The sequence below is a fragment of the Gopherus flavomarginatus genome, chromosome 16 (assembly GCF_025201925.1).
Source record: "Gopherus flavomarginatus isolate rGopFla2 chromosome 16, rGopFla2.mat.asm, whole genome shotgun sequence".
NCBI classification, from domain to species: domain Eukaryota; kingdom Metazoa; phylum Chordata; order Testudines; family Testudinidae; genus Gopherus; species Gopherus flavomarginatus.
In genome coordinates, this window is record NC_066632.1 from 15,381,316 (window position 1) to 15,401,539 (window position 20,224).

The 20,224-nt window shown below is 51.8% G+C and overlaps 1 pseudogene; it reads right to left on the reverse strand.

Annotated features, from left to right (window-relative positions):
- LOC127035560 (syntaxin-binding protein 2-like) overlaps positions 1-19,328 on the reverse strand; it is a 37,558-nt pseudogene extending 18,230 nt beyond the window's left edge.
- Between the last annotated feature and the right edge of the window lie 896 nt (positions 19,329-20,224).

The following is a 20,224-nucleotide window of genomic DNA, read 5'->3' on the forward strand; positions in this document are numbered from 1 at the left end:
ACAAAAGATGGAAGTTTACCTGTACCATAGGCTGATGACAAGTTCCCCAACGTAATTAAAACAAATTCTTCAGGCAGATTTGGTGGTTTCAGATGACAGAGCAGCTCAGACATGACAGGATCGAAATAGCAGCATGCCAGAGTCACTAACGTGTTGCTAGCTGCCACTTTGACTTCATTTGTTGCTTCCTAAAAGACAAAAAAAACTCAAAACACTGAAGTCGGTTGCATTAGCCTGACTTGTTTATATGAGTCAAGTCCTTATTTCTGTGCATAAGTTCCAAATGAACCCACCCAACTTTCTGTGGATAGAGGCATTAGTCATAAATATTTATTGAGTCAGTTGGCTAAACAATTTTCAGCCTTTGAGTTGCTTGCAAGCTGCTTAGTTAGACTATTCATTATTAGCTCCTTGTGGTGGATGACTGGTCACCATAGTCACATGATATTTTGCTCTGCCCTTCCCTGACAAAGTAGTGAGACACAGACTGGGCCACTTCAAAGATATTCAGAGAGCTTTCCTGGAATAAACTGTCTTCAAAAAGGGAACTGACCTCCTTTGGAACAAGAGAGGGATTTTTCCATGGGTTTTCCTGCTGGCAAAGTAGATTCTAAATCAAATGCTGCTTCTTTTGGAGATAGTTCAGATTGTCAGTCTGTCTTAGGGCTTTATACTGCCACTTATTGCGATAGTATCAGAGCGCCTCCCACGTAACATCAGTATCAATAATGAAATCCCTAGTAAACTTCGGGAAAGACTTGCTCATTAAGAAACCATAGGCCTGTTTCTGTGTCTGATATCATGTGTCTCGGGTCCTGGTCCTGCAAAGCACTTAAGTACAAGTGTAACTTTCGCATGTGAGTTTTCCCATCTTATGCATGTGCACAAGTGCTGTCTAGGACATTGTGGGCCTCTAACAGAAGAACACATTTTCATTTCAAGATATACTTTACCCCCCCCCCAGAAAAGAGAGTTTTAATTAGTTAAAACTTTGGATCCTTTGATTAATATCTCAGGAGAACTAACTTACCTGAGTCTCTCTGATGTGGTTTAAGGCTAGGATTATTGTTTTGTTCAGTAGCCCTCTCTCCAGGTCCTCGGTGTCCTGCTGTAATACCTTCTCCAGGATACAGTAAATGTCTACTCTGTTTTGCTGGGGACAAACCAAAAAAGAGAACAAATAATCAGGAAAAGGTTTTTCTTGATGACCACATAGTAATTTGACAAATAAGACCCTGCCCTAAAGAGCTTCCAATCCAAACATGAAATGACTAGCCCAAGTCTTATCATAACAGAGTAGGTCCATGGCCAAGAAGAGAATCCATGTCTCCTGAGTCATTATCTAGAGTCTTATCCACTAGGCCACACTGACTTCTCAGCCAGCATGCTCACACAACTAATCCATTGGCTTAATTGGTATAAAACAAGCCATACCCTCCACAATCACCACATTTAGCAGCACTTCAGAAGCAGCCGAGCAATCGACATACTTTAATCTTCCAGGAGAGAAAAGAGCCAGAAGAAGCCTCCTTCACTGTCCCCTTATCGAGTGTCATTTACCACTTTGCCCTTGCTCTGTCCACTCCAGACAGAATTTGAAAATGTTGAATTACAAAATACCCAACTCCCGCAGTATGTCCTCAACAGCTCCTAGGGGAAATGAGCTCAGCAGTTAGACCTACATTGACAGTTGCACACTTGAAGGTGTCTTTTAGGAGGCTCATCAGTGCAGAAATTCACAAATGATAGTATCAGCTGGGACAGATTAGAAATAAAGAGGGACGCAGAGAAATTAAAAACCTGAGCAGAGAACAAGATTCCTTTCAGAAAACTGCAAATTAGCACATCTGGAAAGGAGGTAGAATTAACTGACAAAATGGAAGGGTGAAAAGTGGGAAGCAACAAGTGTCCTGGGGGTGACCGTGGAACACAAAGTCAACATGTATATGCAAGGGGTGATGGCTACCACAAAGAACCATGTGGGTTAGGTCTTTTATACACAGGGATCATGGCAGAAAGCAGGAAAAGGACAGTTCCTCTCTGTTCAGCTGAGGCATGACTGCATCTGGATTATTACATTTTCTAGCACCACATTCCCAGAGAGATCAACAAATTGGAAGTAATTCATGGGAGAACAAAAAAGAATGCATGGGGGTGGCAGATTTGACTTCTGAATAGAGCCCTGCAACCTGACCCAAATCCTATGGGATCTGACTACAGGCATCAGGGTCCGGTTGGATGAGAAAACAGGTCAGGTCAGTTCTCCTCCTTTAGCCCATGGGATCAACACAGCAGGGGGCAGTGTGAGAGGATCAAGCCATTGCTGCACATTATTGCCGCTGCGCCGGCCCCATGAGCAGGATGAGGTGGCAGTATTCGGTTTGGGGGGAAGGGTTGGGACCAGGATGGAAAATGATTCAACCCTCTCAGGGTGAGGTGAGTGGGCTTGGGGCCCATTCAGGCTGGGCTTCAGAATTGGGCCCCAGCAGACCTCTACTTCTGAAGACAGACTGACAGAGCTGTCTATGGCCGATGCGGCCAAGGGCTGACTGTGAGGGAGACATGATAATACCATACACCTATCTGAAGGGTGTGAACACCAAGGAAGGAGAGGAATTTTTTAGTATAATACATTTAGGTAAAAGTAGGAGTAATGGGATTAAACTAAAAAAAGGCATACAATTTAGACTTTAATAACAAGAAAAATGCCCCACCTGGGAGACAGGTCTATAAGCTTATGACACGGTCTTTCTAGGAAAACAGTGGAAGCTCAGTCATTAGGGGCTTTTAAAATTAGTTGGGCCAAAACAGTGGAAAATGGCTGCTGGGAATGCTCCTGCATTAGCAGGGAAATGGACTGGATGAGCCAATAGGTCTTTTCCAGCTCTGTCTCCTGTGAGTCTGTAAACCTATGTGAGCTGCATGCCAAGGTCATAAAGCCCTTTGGAATGTTCAAAGCCAATCAGATCTCTTGATTGGCTAAACATTCCAGTGTGCTGCTTGAAAAGGGATGCTTCTGCAAACTGCAATCAGAACACACAGCTCCACTGGGGAGAAGCTCCTTCCATTAATTTTTAAATGTAAGGAGGATTTTTTTTAATTGAAAATTGTCACTGATAATTTATGAATAAGCTCTACGTACTTCAAGTAGCTCTGGATTATGCAACAATTTTATTCTTTGAAACCAGAAGAGATTCATCATTAATCGAATAATTCAAATAATTAAAGTACTAGGAGGCCAAGACAAGTAGTTCAGTTCTGCTCATAAGGGCTAGTGGGGGACGGCAGACTGAGGCAGGGGCTGAATGGGAGTTTGGGGGGAAGGGTTGGGACCAGGATGGAAAATGATTCAACCCTCTCAGGGTGAGGTGAGTGGGCTTGAGGCCTGTTCAGGTTGGGCTGCAAAATTGGGCCCGAGCAGACCTCTACTTCCGAAGACAGACTGACAGAGCTGTCTTCCCGAAGACAGACTGACAGGGTTACGGGGGGAGGGAGGTTCAGAGCCACATAGCGATGGGGGAGGAGCTGCAGAGCTACACTGGGACAGGGAGTGGTTGGGTGGAGGCACAGAGACACATGTGGATGGGGGAGGGGGCACAGGGACACATGAGGATGAGGGGAGTGGGTGTCTGAGTGGGATGGAGGGGACATATGTGGCCAGGGGGTGCAAGGACCCATGAGGGTGCAGGAACACATGGAGACAGGGGCAGATGTGCCTTCCTGAATGGGAGAGGTTAGGGGTCAGCCAGGGTCTGAATGCGGGGGACGCTCCCTAACAGTTCCTCCCCGCCCCTCCCAAAAAAAACCCTGTTCCATACATTTCCCATCCATACCCAGCAACCCTCCAAGTTCATACCCAGGTTCCTTCCCAGCAATTTACTTCCCCCTCCCTCAGCATCTCCATCACCCCTGACTCCACCAAGCCTTTGCACTGTGGCTGAGGGGTGCCAGAAATACGGTTCTGCAGTGAGTTGAAATGAATTGTTACTCAGAGTTCTGTATTAAAATGCATAATAAGGAATCTATTTGTCAAAAAACATTTCCTGAATCCTTTTTATTGTCTGTATTTACACAGACATACTTGTTGACAGAGATTTTGAAATAAATAATCAAAAATAATTTGAATTGGTGCAATTATATTGTATATTTGCTGAAATGTTAAAATACTGTGTGCATCATTTTTATTTTTTTATTGCAGAATTCCCCCAGTAGAAAATATAGAGATAAGGTCTCTTCAGTGCTATAATCTCAATAATATGTCATCATAAGAAAGGAGTGTTGGCTAGGAATAAGAGCAGGGAGTCAGTTCACTTGGGTTTTAGTCACATTCTTTTACTAACTTGCTAAGTGGTGTTGAGCAAGTAACTTAATTCCCTGTGACACAAATCATCTGTAAATGGGGACCATTCTCACAAGGGTGCTGAGATTCTTAATTCACTAGTATTAGGTAAGCGCTTTGAGATTTTTGGATGAAGACGCTAAAGAAGGGCAAAGTATTATTAAAAGAGATTATTGCTAGTCCTATAGTGTACTTTTACTGTATACAGCCCATCTACTCCACTGTGTGTAAAAGGACAATACTCTCTTTATAGAGCATTATATCATCCTGATCTGTAATAACAGCATTTTGCATGATGAGTTCATGCCTGAGGACAGAAGGGTGAATATTGATTATGCTGATTGTGAGCCAGGCCACGTTCTATACTGAATTACCCCCATGCACTCCCCCATGAAGTCAGACAGAATTTGGTGTGGACACATGGAAAGCGGATGGAATTTCATGAAACTGCCCTACCTCATCCAGTTGCAGTTTCTCTAGCAGAACTGTTACAATGCTAGCCAGCTTGGTCTCAGCTATACAGGCAATCCTGAGGGCAATTTTGTCCTTATTTTGGTCATCCATATGTGCCAAGAGGGAAACAACCTCATTATAAACACCTGAAATTAAAGAAAAGGATTTGGCTGGTTACCACTGATAGTAGAAATTGGTGCTGGCCTCTTTAATTCAGTATACAGTAAACATTCTGCAGGCACCCAAACACTGTGAGAAGTAGACCTGGGACTCATGTAAATCCTCTTCCTTCCTCCTGATGATCAGGTTTGTTTGCTGAACTGCCCAACGTGTTTGGGGGGAAATCATAATGAAGAAAATTTGCCCCTTTCAAGTAGATCCCCATGTAAAATAATCTTCCTTTCTCTCTTTACTATCAATTGACGAGGTTTGATAGCATACAGAATAATAATTTATGGCCCAAATTTTCAAAACTGGGTGCCTAAACTGAAGCGCCTAAATCCATATTAAGGCACTTACGTCCTGATTGAGGTGGTGATTGCCCATCCTTTAAGCAAATTGCATCCTTCAGTTATAACGTCCAGATGCAAATTGAATCCTAACTGTAACCTACACTGCCCATTTAGCTACAGTAGTGATAGTGTGGGATTAGGAGCACTAGTGTTGCTAAGAAATGTGACCCCATGCTTTCTTATCCGGCATTTAAGATATTAGCAGAGCTTCATTTAGACAGACAGAGGAGAAGCCCTTCCACATTTTTTGTTCTAATTTCCCCCATTTCCGATGGATTCCACAACTAGATCTTGGCAGCATGGATGAAGAAGACACAAAATGAGGACCCACAATAAAATTAAAACACCTGGGAGAAAAGAAGGGAGACCTCCCCCATAACATTCAATAGAAAATCAGATTCTCAGGAAAGTTTCCAGGGCCAGAGGCTGTAGGCCAACTCCTCAACTGGTGTAAATCAACACAGCTAGAAGGAAGTCAACAGAGCGACACTGATTTACAGCAGCTGAGGTTCTGGTCACAGAAATGGAGAACATTACAACTAATCTTTCTGTATGCCTAGGCTTTCTGAATGTGTGTGTGAATACAGACTGGATCTAGAAAATACAGTGCTGACCCTTACCTCTGTCGGTTACCTCCTGCTCAGTCACAAATGTATTCATGTTTGAATCTTTCCTCAACACTTCCTCCAGACAGTCCTTTCTCCAAAGAGCTCCCGTACTGAGAGGCAACTGGTCTCTCAGTCTGTCATGTCCAGGACAGCCAGGGCAGATCGTGCAAGCACTATTATGACATCGATGTGACTGTAGCATACCACATAATCTGCTGCCGACCAGGTATGTGCTGTAATTACATGGACAAGATCCTCAAAGGTATTTAGGCTCCTAACTCGCACTCAAATCAGTAGCTGTTAGGAACCTAAATACATTTCAATATCTGGGCCCGTACATGTAAGCAGTCCAATAGCTCGCTACATTTGCTCCAGTGTAGAATTTCTCATTCTCTCGACATCATTTTGAATTTTGGTTTAGTCCCTCTCTCTGTTTGCCACACTTTCCAGTATTGGTTTTATCTGAAAATCTGCTCCTGGTTGAATTTATATAAAATAAAAGCACCAAAGAAAGAAAGAGAAGAAACTGCCTTGGAGAATGCACAGTGACCCTTGAGTGTGGTTGGTTGGTTTCCTTTGCTTTTTAATTTGGTTGATCAGAAAGCCTGATGAAACCTTATTGAACTGTATTACAAATATTGATTTTATGTTGTTTTACAATGAACTGAAATTTATACTTAATTTCCATGTCCTGCCAAACAAATCAACTAAATGAATTTTTATTGTGTTTAATATAGTCTGGTGTCCTATATATATGGCCATATGTAGAGCCAACTCTTGATTTTGGAAGTGATGCTGCCTTTAAAGCATTCAAAATGATGACACTCTTTGCAGTAAACCATATGGAAAAAGAATTCCAATTACATTTGTCCCGTGCTATGATTTTCAGGTCATTAAAAAACTTCTGATGGAGCCATATTGGCCTCTTACTATTCTTCCTATCTTTCCTTTGCATTGGTGGTTGTGCTTTAATATTGTCTCCTTGAGAAACTGCCAGCTTTCCTGAACTCCTTTATGCCTTCAATATTTTCCACATGGGTGGCTACCTACCAATTCTCTGAGTATGTTAAAGTCTGTTTTTTGTAGTCCTTCTTCTATCATTCTCACTCTTTCCTTTCCTTAGAATCATGAAATCTATCATTCATGATCACTTTCACCCAAATCACCTTCACCTTCACAACCAGCTCCTCCCTGTTGGTCAGAATCAAGTCTAAAATGGCTGCCCCCCTGCTTACTTCCTCCATTTTCTGAAACAAAGCATTGCCCTCAGGACATTTCTGGAATTTACTGGATAATTTTTTGTGTTTTGCCATATTCCTTTTTCAACAGATGTCTGGGTAGGTAAAGTCCCCCATTATTAACAGAAATATCCAAAACACAGATCCTGATATTTGTTCTAGAAATGCTTCATCTCCCTCCTCTTCCTGATTTGGTGGTCTGTAATAGACCCCTACCAGGACATCACCCCTGTTTTTTCCCTCTTCCATCTTTACTCAGAGACTTTCAACTGGTCTGCTTCTCACCTCCTTCTGGACCTCAGAACAAGTGTACAAGGCAATACTTCCTCTCTCTTTTTCCTGCCTGTCCTTCCTAACCAAGCTATAGCCCTCTATACCAATATTCCTGTCATGAGATTTAGCCCATCAAGTATCTGTGATGCCAGTTAAGCTCAGTTATGACTTATGTACTAAAATTCCCAGTTCTTACTGTTTATTCCCCATTATTATTACTCCTTGCATTTGTGTATAGACATCTAAGATGTTAAGCAGATGCCTCCATGGATTTCCCTCTTCTTTCTCCAATAATTCTACTGCAATTTTCCACATCTACTTCTCCCCAAAGTTCTAGTCCTCTATTAAGATTACCTTTTTTCACCTGGTGCCTTTTTTCACCTGCCCCCTCTGAACTTAGTTTTAAGCTCTTCTCATAAGATTGGTGAGCCAGTGCATGACGATGTTCTTCTCCTTCTTGACAGACAGACCTCATCTCTTCCCAGCAAACCTCCTTCCTGCAATAGCAGACCATGGTACAGGAAGTCAAACCCTCCCATAGACCCATCTTCATAACCTTATTATGTGGACACACCTACCACCGAGTGTGTACTGAGCAGAAAGAACGAGGGGACTGAGTTAAACGCAGATGTCAAGTTCACATACTTCCATTTTCAGTGACTACTCTCTTGAACCAGTGGGGATGGCCACGGTACAAAAGTATTTCTGTAGATCAGCATGTGATTATTTGTATTGCATAATTACAATAGGCCCTCAGAGTGATATTTCATATTTCTAGTTTCAGATACAAGAGGGATACATTTATACAAATAGGATGACCATGCTCAGTAGATTATATGCTTTGTAATGATACCTTACAAGAGACCTTTTTCATGAAGCATATTCCAGTTACATTATATATTTTTATAAAATCATATAGAGTGCAACCTCACAGCACTGCATTCCCACCAGTCCCCAGGGCTGAGGCCAGCAGCAGATCACAGGTGCCACGGTCTCTCACCCCATCCACAGCACGCATGCAGTGCTCATTTGCCCAGCAGAGAGAGAGGAGCTGGCCCAGGGGAAACAGGGCCTGCTGGGCTCAAAGGGACTGACCTCTTCCAGGGCACATTCCCCAGCAAGCTGCATGTACAATTATTAGTAGGGGTATGAGGGGACAGAAATATGGAGAGAGCAGAGAGGGCTGGGAGGTAGGACATCTGGGTTCTGCACTGAGCTCTGGGAGGGGAGTAGGGTCCAGTGGTTAGATCAGTGGCTGGGAGGCAGGATTCCTGGTTCCATGCCCAGCTCTGCCCCCAAATCCATGTGAGTCACTCCCGCTCTGGGTGCCTGTTACTGAGGTTTCATGTCACACGGATGCTGCTGGGCATTTTCCAAACCCCCTGACAGACTGGGATCATATTTTGCGAAGCCTGGGGCACTCTGAGGCTGGCAGGTGCTGGGAAAGCCATGGCAGGGTGTGATGGGTATGGGCATAGGAGAGGTGCAATGCAGAGTCTGAGCTGCAGGGAGCGCACAGGCTGAGAGTGCCTGACCTGGCTGGTGCCCCTAGTGCTGCTGAGAGGAACTGCATTTTCTCCCTCTGCCTGTCTCCCAGCCAGGGCAGCCTCCAGCTGGGCTGGGAAGCAGCCGCCTGCCCTCCCTATCCCTCCCGTGAACCAGTCAGGGGCATGGGGCTTGAAGGGGCGCTAGCCTAATGTGGCCTAGGCCAGGCCCAGATGATCACAAACAGGGTGCACCCAGCCAGGCCATCCCTGCGCCAAACCTGGCTCAGCCCAGGCCCCAACCCACATCTGCATGGCCCTCCAGCACCCGCCCTCTGGGATGGAGCAGGGGAGCTGGAGGAGAGGATCAGAAGGAGGAAGCAGCTTCCAAAGCAGCCCACGGTTTCTCTGTTAGTCACCACGAGGCTGGGGCTTGGAGACCAGCAGCTGTCAGGGTACCTGTGCCAGTGGCCAGGAGCTTTCCATTGGCACATGGCTCAGTGGCACTAGGAGTGGCTCCAATGGGCTGGTTTGGAAGCCCACCAAGGCCCTCTCCCGAGAGCTGTAGGAGCAAGGCTCTGTCTACACAAACAAGGTCAGCTCCCAGACTGCTGCACTGGGCAGCACAGTATGGGGAGAAGGTGACCAGCCCTCTGTGCAGAAAGAAGTGGTTCGGACTATTTAGAAAAACTGGATGAGCACAAGTCCATGGGGCTGGATGCACTGCATCCAAGGGTGCTAAAGGAGTTGGCGAATGTGATTGCAGAGCCATTGGCCATTATCTTTGAAAACTCATGGCGATCGGGGGAGGTCCCAGATGACTGGAAAAAGGCTCATGTAGTGCCCATCTTTAAAAAAGGGAAAAAGGAGGATCCAGGGAACTACAGGTCAGACTCACCTCAGTCTCTGGAAAAATCATGGAGCAGGTCCTCAAGGAATCAATTCTGAAGCACTTAGAGGAGAGGAAAGTGATCTAAAACAGTCAGCATGGATTCACCAAGGGCAAGTCATGCCTTACTAACCTAATTGCCTTCTGTGAGGAGATAACAGGGTCTGCAGATGAGGGGAAAGCAGTGGATGTGTTATTCCTTGACTTTAGCAAAGCTTCTGATACGGTCTCCCACAGTGTTCTTGCCAGCAAGTTAAAGAAGTATGGGCTCGATGAATGGACTATAAGGTGGATAGAAAGCTGGCTAAATCGTCGGGCTCAACGGGTAGTGATCAACAGCTCCATGTCTACTTGGCAGCCGGTTTCAAGCAGAGTGCCCCAAGGGTTGGTCCTGGGGCCGGTTTTGTTCAATATCTTCATTAATGATCTGGAGGACAGCGTGGACTGCATTCTCAGCAAGTTTGCAAATGACACTAAACTGGGAGGAGTAGTAGATACGCTGGAGGGTAGGGATAGGCTACAGAGAGACCTAGACAAATTAGAGGACTGGGCCAAAAGAAACCTGATGAGGTTCAATAAGGACAAGTGCAGAGTCCTGCACTTAGGACAGAAGAATCTCATTCACTGTTACAGACTAGAGACCGAATGGCTAGGAAGCAGTTCTGCAGAAAAGGACCTAGGGGTTACAGTGGATGAGAAGCTCGATATGAGTCAGTAGTGTGCCCCTGTTGCCAAGAAGGCTAACGGCATTTTAGGCTCTATAAGTCGGGGTACAGCCAGCAGATCGAGGGACATGATCATTCCCCTCTATTCGACATTGGTGAGGCCTCATCTGGAGTACTGTGTCCAGTTTTGGACCCCACACTACAAGAAGGATGTGGAAAAATTAGAACGAGTCCAGCGGAGGTCAACAAAAATGATTAGGGGGCTGGAGCACAGGACCTATGAGGAGAGGCTGAGGGAACTGAGATTGTTTAGTCTGCAGAAGAGAAGAATGAGGGAGGATTTGATAGCTGCTTTCAACTAACTGAAAGGAGGTTCCAAAGAGGATGGATCTAGACTGTTCTCAGCGGTGGCAGATGACAGAACAAGGAGTAACGGTCTCAAGTTGCAGTGGGGGAGGTTTAGGTTGGATATTAGGAAAAATTTTTTCAGTAGGAGGGTGGTGAAGTACTGGAATGGGTTACCTAGAGAGGTGGTGGAATCTCCTTCCTTAGAGGTTTTTTAAGGTCATGCTTGACAAAACCATGGCGGAGATGATTTAGTTAGAGTTGGTCCTGCTTTGAGCAGGGGGTTGGACTAGATTACCTCTTGAGGTCCCTTCCAACCCTGATATTCTATGATTCTAAGATGCGGGCGTTACCCAAGGGCTGCCATTGCTGGGGCTAATGGGGCAGCTCTGGGCACTGACGGGCAGGCTGCTGCCCATGGTGCCACACAGCACTTGGGGGGAAAATGGCTCTGCCCGACGGGACAGGTCAGCAGCTCTCATCAGGCAGTAAAGCGGAGTGCCCCAGAGTGTCCCTAGTGTCCCTCACCAGCCCCACAGAGCACCCTGCCCGTCCATCAACCCCACTGAATTCCCTGCTCCCTACCCACTAACAGCTCTAGACCCGTTACCTTGTTCAGCTCGTTCTGGTACTGGGGCATCTTCTTCAGCATCTGGGACAGGTCCTCGATGTTGGCTGGAGGGAGATGGTGGTGAGATCCTGGCCCCTTCCAGCGCACAGTGCCCCCTAGAGGGCAGAGGCCTTGCCTGGGGCCAGCCACAGCAGCCCAGCCACCCGTGGGAGCATATCTAGGGTATGGGCAGGGCATACAGGGGCGTGTCAGGGGCGGAGCTGAGCGTGTTCACTTGGAGATGTCAGCGATGTGCATGTGCCGTAGCTGCACCTAGAGTTCGTTGTCATCGTCCAGCAGCGCCTCTTTCTCCCACAAGTCGCTGGTCCCTGTCGTCTCGTACCTGCGTGGGAGGGGAGACGGGGTCAGGCTGAGGCACCCCTACCCCAAGTGTGGGGGCTGGAGAGCAGCGCAGGTGCCTGGGTCACATCCACCCCAGCCCGCCTGAGGAGGAGTGCGGGGCGCCTCCTGCTGGCTGCCAGGTCCTACTTGTAGGTGTCGCTCTCAATGCTGAGCAGGTCGTAGGCCATGGCCTGGTAGGTGAGCTCGTGCAGCAGTGGGGACACCAGGTCGAAGCTCCGGTCCACAATCAGCAGCTGAGAGCGGGCTTTGTCGGGGCCCTGGAGCAAAGGAGAGAGAGACCCGTCACCGACTCCTCTGGCGGAGGGGTCCTGGCCTGGCTCATATGGTACAATCCAATGGGCCCTGGTGGCCTGAAACTTCACCACCAGCCCTTTCTGCGGCCCAGCCCCCAAGCCAAGAGACATCCCCCAAGCTACCTTGGATATGCCAGTGGGGAGTCCATGGCAGGGCTGGCACAAAGCCCAAGCATCCTCACAGCCATCCTCACCTCCCCGTAGGGCCTCGGGCGTGGCTGAGTGCCGCACAGGACAGGACCAGCCTGCCCCATGCCAGTGCCTCCCTCCTGCTTACCTCCACCCGGATCTGAAGCACCTGGGTCCTGCTCCGCGGGCAGCTCAGCCAATCGAGCCCCTGGAACAGGGGTGCACTGCAGGCGGCAGCACATCCCGCAGCTCCGTACGGTGGCCACCAGGTCTCCGAGAAGCTGGAGACACGCAGTGGAGAGGGGCTGTAGGGGCGAGACTTGTCCCAGGCTGGGCGGCACCGGACAGGGGCAAGGAGCCGGTCAGGGTGCCCCGAACCGATAAACTTCCCACCACGCCTGGAGGAGGCTGGTGGGCAGGCCCTGCCCAAGGCAGGGGGACAGGAGACCCAAAGCAGGCAAGAGGGAGTAGGGGAGCGTGGCACCTGCCCTGGGCTGGGGGTGCTGTCTAAAGCGCGGCCAGTCCCTTTCCTCCATCCTGGGCCCTGGTGTGTTGAGGGACTGCTGGGGGGCGGGAGACACGGTGAGAGGGGTCCAGGGTTGCAGGCTCTTGGGCATCCCCTCCCCCATAGAGGGCAGGGTCCTGGCCACGCACTCCCAGGCACAGAGGCTCCTACACCCTGGGGGTGGGGGGATGTCAGGGCTCTGCTCCCCACAGCCCAGCCAGGCTCAGCCTTACCTGACAGCAGCCTGGGAACTGGTCCAACACAAAGGGCCACAACTTCTTGTCCAGTTTGTCCTCAGTGATGTCTTGGGGGGGGTGGAGGACAGGTCAGCAGGGGCCCAGCAGCAGGAACCTCGGACCTGGTGGCCATGCCAGGGCCCGTTGCGGGGAGGGACTGGGATGGCTCCTCACTGAATGATTGACAGTCCCTGGGGGAGCAGCCTGGGGTCCCCTTTCCAGGGTAGGGCTCGGGGAGTCATCCTCCCATAATGGCTGAGTGCCTGAGCAGTGCCAGTACCTGAGCAGGGTTACAGGAAGGGCCACAGAGCAGGGCCCTCCCCACCAAGCCAGTATGGGGCAGGATGCGGGAAGAGGGACTGTGCTCTCAGGGTCAGGAAGGTTCCCCAGGCCCTGGTGAGCTGGAGGAAGGGACTGGTCGCAGCATCTCAGACCCACATCGGGGGGCTGACCCAGCCCTCTCTCCCTGCCTGATCTCATGCACTGCCCTCTTGGCACAGCAGGTGGCAATAGGAGACCAGCCCTGCACTCCCATGACAGACAGCGGACCAGAACGGCCTCTTCTCCCAGAGACTTCCCCATATTAGCAATAAGTTACTCCTGAAGTGCTGCTGCTCTTTTTTCTTTTTCTTTTTTTGCAGATTGGGACAACAGAAAAGCTGGAGCCGGCCCTGGCCATGTTGTAATCATAAGACCATCCCTCATTCATTTTAGCCTCTTGATTACAGACGAGAGAACTGGAGCTGACTCAACCAGTTCATTTCATAGAAGGGCACCAGTGCGGCTCCAGTGTGTCCTGCCTTTTCTGCTGGGCAGCGAGACATGTGGGGTGGATGGCATGAAGGAACATGAGCTGCTGGGCCTCTTCCTGCACCTACCAGGAGAGGGATTAGGGGAGAGAGAGCCTGTTAGCCCGGGACCTCCCTGCCCCATCCACATCAGCTGCAGGGCTCAGGCCTCCTGGAGGATGGTGGGGACCTGCCCATTGTCCAAATCACCCACGACTCCTACACAAGCAGAGTCAGGCTCTAGGACGGTGCCTGTGGGGGGAGGAGACAAACACCCCCATCTTGGGGGGTCCCAGAGCATGGAAGCGAAAGGTCCCCATTAGGGGTGGTGGTTCATCAGGGTAAGACCCTCTGCAGGGAGTCGGGTGCTGGGAAAGGGAAGACAGTATCGGTTCCAGCCCAGTTAGGGAAGGTTTGTACCTTTCTCTGCACTGGAGCTACTTTTGGGTGATGTTGACAGCAGCCTCCTCTGTAGCCACATCCACCCATTCCTCCTCCTCCTCCTGCTTGTCCCCTCAGTCCTCGTTGGTCTCTGAACTAGGGAGAGAAGGGGACAGGATGACTCCTGCTACCCCTCAGGGAAGGACAGGGAAATGGTGGGGAGAGCAGGGTTAATATCCCCCCTCGCCCCCAGAGACACAGGGCAGATTGGGCCCCACACTTCCCCGTCTCAGGGATGTGTCTTCAGCCCCTAATCGCTTCAGGAGCTCCTAGGAGAGAGCCCCATCCCCTCACTGTCCTGGATTCCCTGGGAGGTGCCTGCCCCCTGGACCATCAGAGCTCCAAGTGGCAGCAGCTCCCGCTGTCCTGACTCCCAGGTCCCCTTGCTGCTGGGGCAGCTGTGTGCCTACTGCTGGTATCAGTGGGGTTTGCGTCCCCTAAAGCAGTGGTGGAGCGTCTGGGCCCAGGCTGTTACAGACTTACAGCGCGTCTGTGTCACAGCAGCCAGTGATCCCAAAAGGGACACAAATAGGCAAGGTGACTTGCCCAAGAATCCTCGTCTCCTGGCCCTGTACAGAGCTCTACCCACTAGTCCACACTGCCTTGGTGGATGGGAAAGACGCTCATGGATTCTCAGGGTCGGTGCCAGGACCCCAGCTGGGGAAGTGTCTGGGAGGAAGCCCTTTGCTATGCCAAACCCCAACAGGTATCTCTCTTCCTGCAGGACAGGCCACACAGCCTCCCCACCTCCTGAGACTGAACCGCTGGGCTTCACCCCGGGAGCCCTGCCCAGCGAGAACAGCTGAGACAGACCCTGATACAGATGTGTGACAGGGCCACTCCCCCAGTGTCGTGTTACAGGGCCACTCCCCCAGTGTCGTGTGACAGGGCCACTCCCCCAGTGTCGTCAGAACAGTCGGGTTTCTTAGGCACCTGGACCCCAGCCCCGGCAGCCCAGCTCACTGAAGGTTAAAGCAAGAGGCCGTTCTGGTCAGCCCAGAGCCCGGCCGAGCTATAGCGAAACCTGTTTTCAGGCTCTGGGTCTCTCACTCAGGGCCTGTCTACACACTGATGAGATGCCAAAATCTTAACAACCGGTTCCCTCCTCATCTCACAAGGGGGTCGTGGCCTGCCCTCACCCACTGGGACTCCTGCCCCATCCATCCCCCGCATTCCTTGACACCCTCCACCGGGATCCCTGTCCCACCCACTCCACTTCTCTATCCCCTGACTGCTCCCTCAGGACCCTTGCCCTCATTCAAACCCGTTCCCCACCCTCTGACTGCCCGGATCCACATCCACCCCTGACCTCCCCACAAACTCCCCTGCCCTCTATCCAACCTCCCTCCGCTTCCTGCCCCCTTACTGCGCTGCCTGGAGGTGGCTGGCTGCGCTACAGCCATGCCGCTCGACTGGATCACTGGGTCAGGCCAAGCTCACAGGGAGGCGAAGGCGGTGCAGAGGTGAGCTGTGACAGGGAGTGGTTCCCCTGCACGCCATCCCACCCCCCCCGGTTACCTGCTGCGGCGCGGGCGACTCCCCTGCCCCAGCTCACCTACGCTCCATCTCCATCTCTCTGGGCCTGAGCACCAAGTCGTTGCTTGCTTCTCAGACCTCTCAGGCTTTCATCGTGAACAGCTGATTCACGAGAAGCGGGGGGAAGAAGTGGGGCAGAGGTGAGCTGGGGCTGGGGGTGGGGAGCTGGAGCACTCACGGGATCGGCGCCTAAGGTGCCACTTTTGGATAATGTGATGATGGGGGATGGTCATTCCCCCTGTTCTCCCCCAGCTACGCTCCTGGGTCACTTCAACTTACCAGTTATTAAATTTAGAAGCCCTTTTAGAACCGGTTCCCGCAAACCGGCACCAGTTCCTCACTGCGTCTACATGTAAACCACTGCAGCTGCATCACTTGTGATGCCGCCTTTCTCATATCCCCGAGCGACGCAGTTACACTGACCCAATTGCCTTATGTAGACCAGGCCTCGGTCTGACTTTGGTCAGTTCTCAGGCGAGAGCTCCCAGGTTCCCTAGCTCTATCCTCCAGCTCAAACCTTCCCAACTCTGTGCTTCTCGAGCTGGGGGCCCCTGCTCCGATTCCCTGCTGGGAGCATCCAGCTAGGAGCCGTTGGAGTCGGCATGATCTTTCTGGCCCCCAGGCTGATCTGGGTTTAATTCCCTTCCTTGAGAGTCCTTCCACACCAGCCCCCTGCCTGAGAAGCCATGCAACATATAGGGGAAACTGAGGCATGCATCAGCTTCATAAAAGATATTACAAACATTCCCAATTGGTCACAGGTGCAGCTTGGCAAAGGCTGGAAGCAAGAGCAGAAGCAACAGGACGGGGAGATCTGGGCAGGCCTTGGATTTTATATCACTTTGCTTCTCCTAGGGAGACAGGAACCACTGGGTATCTCGTATGAGAATCCAGGGCAGGATGGATTTGCAGCTCCCCTCTACTGGGAATGGGACGGGGATGGCACGAGCTGTGGCTAAGGCTTAGGAGATCTGGGTTCTAGTCCTGCTCTGATAGACTCCCTGCATGCCTGAGTTTTCCATCTGTAACAGAGGCCACCCTGCCTCCACTGGGAGGCTAAATTCATTAGTGAGGGTCCGATACCATGGGGATGAGTGTAGGAGCGCACACAGACAGGAGAGTCCAGGTGTGGAAGAGGCTCTGTGTGTGAAGCTTAGTTCTGTGACCAAACTGCCCTGTTTATAAACAGAGAGATTGTGCTGGGCACACACTTCCCCAGGCAGTACCTTGGTTTCCCCATCTGTACAGAGGGGATAAGGACACTGGCTTTTGTAGAGCACTTTGAGATCTGCCCACAGCCAGTGTTAGAGAAGGGCTAGGGCCCATAGTCCTCACACAGGGAATGCTATTGTTCTGCCAACTCCTCAGGATCTCCAAGGGGGTCTAGACCCCCCACACCTCTCCCGCTAGGATCTCTGAGTAGGTTCAAAATCACTCCTTCTTCCTTCTACTTCTCACGTGCTCCTCCCCTATACATCTAAGCCAGCAATTCCACGTCTCACAGGGTGTGAGCAGCAGGCTAGTCCCTGCTGCCCTGTGCTGGCATCAAATCTAGGGCCCTAGAAGGGAAAGGTTCCCCCCAAGCCACGTTGAACAGGAAGGGTGGGGTGTCGTACGTCACCGTCCACCCCGCGGCCTGGCTCCTCCAAAGCCCAGCCACCCCTCACCTGGCTCTCGTAGGGCAGGAAGGCCATGTTGATCTCTTTGAGCATTTTGATGGCCTTGGTGATCCGTGACTTCCTCAGCTCCTTGAACAGAGGCTCAGGACAGGCTGCAAGGCAAAAGCAGTGGGTGGGGGTGACAGGCACAGGGCTCAGGAGCCCCAGCACAGCGCCAGCCCCCACAGACAGGGTCAGGACGGGCATAGCAGGGGCGTCGTGCTGCACACCTGTGGGGAACCTGGGCAAGCCAGCGGGGCCACACAGGAGTCAACGATGAATCCAGCCCCACCAAACCAGAGTCACGCAGGGTTCTCACCTTCTGCAGCATCAGCAGCAAGGAGGGGGGCACAATCTCTCCTATGTAGCCCCTGTCTCACACCCTGCCCTCAGCCCCTCCACAGGGGGAAGTGACCAGACTGTATAACTCTAAATGATGCACAAGGAGGAACGGGGACTTGGGATCCCCCTGCCGCAGTAATGGGGAGAAGCAAATGTGACCCTGACACACTGGGTATTCTGGTGGTGTCCCATTTCCCCACCCCAGTTGGGACTGATGGAGCAATGCATGCTGGGAATGGTAGCCAGAGGCCGCCTTTCTGGGTGCATGTTGTGAGCCGTGTTGGCTGGAGGCAGGCCCGTGGGGCAGAAGAGGGGAAGGGATAGGTGGAGTCATTCGGTCTGCTCTGCTGGGGCACTGGCCTGCTGGCAGACAGAGATCTCACCCCACCCCCAGTGTGTCGCTGGCCAGGCTTCCAGCTGGGGGATCCGCTGCCCCCTGATACTCACGGCTAATGAAGAAGACGTGAGCCACCTTGTAGTTGAAGGTGGGGGTGCCCTGGAAGTCACTGATCAGAGCCTGCACCGACTGCAAAGTGGGGAGGGGAGTTGTCAGCACCGGCCGAGCCCCCTCCCTGCTGCCCGAAGGGCCCAGCCCATGCCCAGCCCCTGGGGACTCAGGGCCCAGCATGATGCCGTCAGGAGGTGGGCTGGTTTTCACCCCTCTGGCACAGGACTCCCTCCCCACCTGGAGCAGCGCATGTGCCCATGTGCCCAGGACAGTCTCAGGGCCCAGTCACGTCTCTCGCTGGTACACAAGTGTCCGTGCTCAGCCACAGACGGGACCTGGCATTGGCCTTGCTGCTGAACTAAGTGGGCTCTGAGCAGTGCCCAGGGAATAGCCGGCCGAGCAGCAATCCCAGGCAGCCGCCATCAGAGCCCACTCTCTCCCCCGGCGCCACACTGGGCACCTGCAGCTTCGCCACACCAGCTAGCCAGGCAGGGTGTTCGGAAGCTGATTGGACTCTGCAACCGGCCACTGTGACAGGTGAGAACCTGGCTGCCCTGTCCCAAGCCCCAGATCACGGTCCTCTCCTACAGCGCTCCCTCCACGCACAGCCCCTGCGGGTTCTGGGCTTCACCCTGCTCTGCCAGCGCCCCCTGCCCCTGGTCTCCCTCCACTCGCCTCCCTGCTGCAGACGCAGGAGCCTCCTCCCCCACAGCCCCTGCCTCAGTGATTCTCCTTTGCTTTCAGTCTCAGCTGAGGTGGCCTCTCTCCGCCTGCTGCACCTTCCCATCCAACCCCCATGGGACTGCACCACGGAGAGGTCTGGGGGACAGTCTGTGCTTCACGAGGCAAAGAACACGAAGCCCAGCTCCGGGGAAGCAGCCTCTTTACCAATAGCAAGGAGGGCATCTACAGGGCTGCAAAGGGGGGAAACTAGATGCAAACGTGAATGTAGACAAGTCAACTCCCCGACTGTGAGGTGTGTCCAAGGGAGAGGGGAACCCTGGAGGGGGGAGCAGATGGGAGGGAGGGGCCACTCACGCGTAATGCCTTCATCCACGATGTCAGACATCTTGCAGCACGATGAGAGGATACGCATGCTGGGGTGGTCCATGATCAGCACCTGGGGTAGCGAGAGGGGAGCTACTCACTGCCCTGAGCCCAGCCACCCACCATCATCATCCACGGCACAGCCAAGGGAGCAGAGCGACTGATAACGGCAGAACTGACAGCGCCCGGCCCAGCCCTTCCACAGCAGAGTGGCAGGGCCGTTACCAAGCCTGCACTTGGCTGAGCTGACCGTGTTAAGGACTGCGTGAGGAGCGACAAGGAGAGCGGCTCCGAGCAGAGTGGCTGGTACGAGATGTAGGAGACAGAGACAAACCTGGGACACTCGGCCATTCGGAATGGTTCCATCCTCCTAGACTGGAGGAGATCAGCCTCTTCACCCAGGTGACAGGGTGAGTGCAAGAGGCAAGGACAGAACCCAGGAGTCCTAGCTCCCAGTGCCTACTCTGATCCACCACATACTCACTCCTCAGCCCTCGGACAGAACCAGGAGCAGGGCACAGAAAAATGGAACAAGGGGAGTCTCCGTGTTCCCCTAGGAAAGCCCTGTAGGCCATCAGCCCAACATCTCCACCGCCCTCCTGCCATGCCGAATGAACCCATTGCTCTGTGCAACCCAGCATCCCGCTGCACCAGATCAGGCCACTGGGAAAGCTAGTCCCCTCTGTTCCCTCTGCCGCACCGGCCTAGCCCACTGCTCCACACACCCTAGCCCAGTCCATGCCGGGGGCTCAATAACCTGCCTGCCCAATGGTGCATACTGCGCTCATGCTTGGCGCTCTCCTGTTCCTCCTCCCACTCAGGCTGGCTCACTGAGCCCAGTGGTCTGATCTGGTGTGTGTGGGGGCAGATATGGGGCAGGCTGGACAAGCTGGATCTGATCCAGCGCAGCGGGAAGGCAGACATACCCAAGCCTAGCTGGGGATGGGTGATGGGCTACACAGAGCAGGGATCTGATCCAGCCTGGAAAATCTCAGGTTCCTAATGAATCCCAAGAGGCCAGA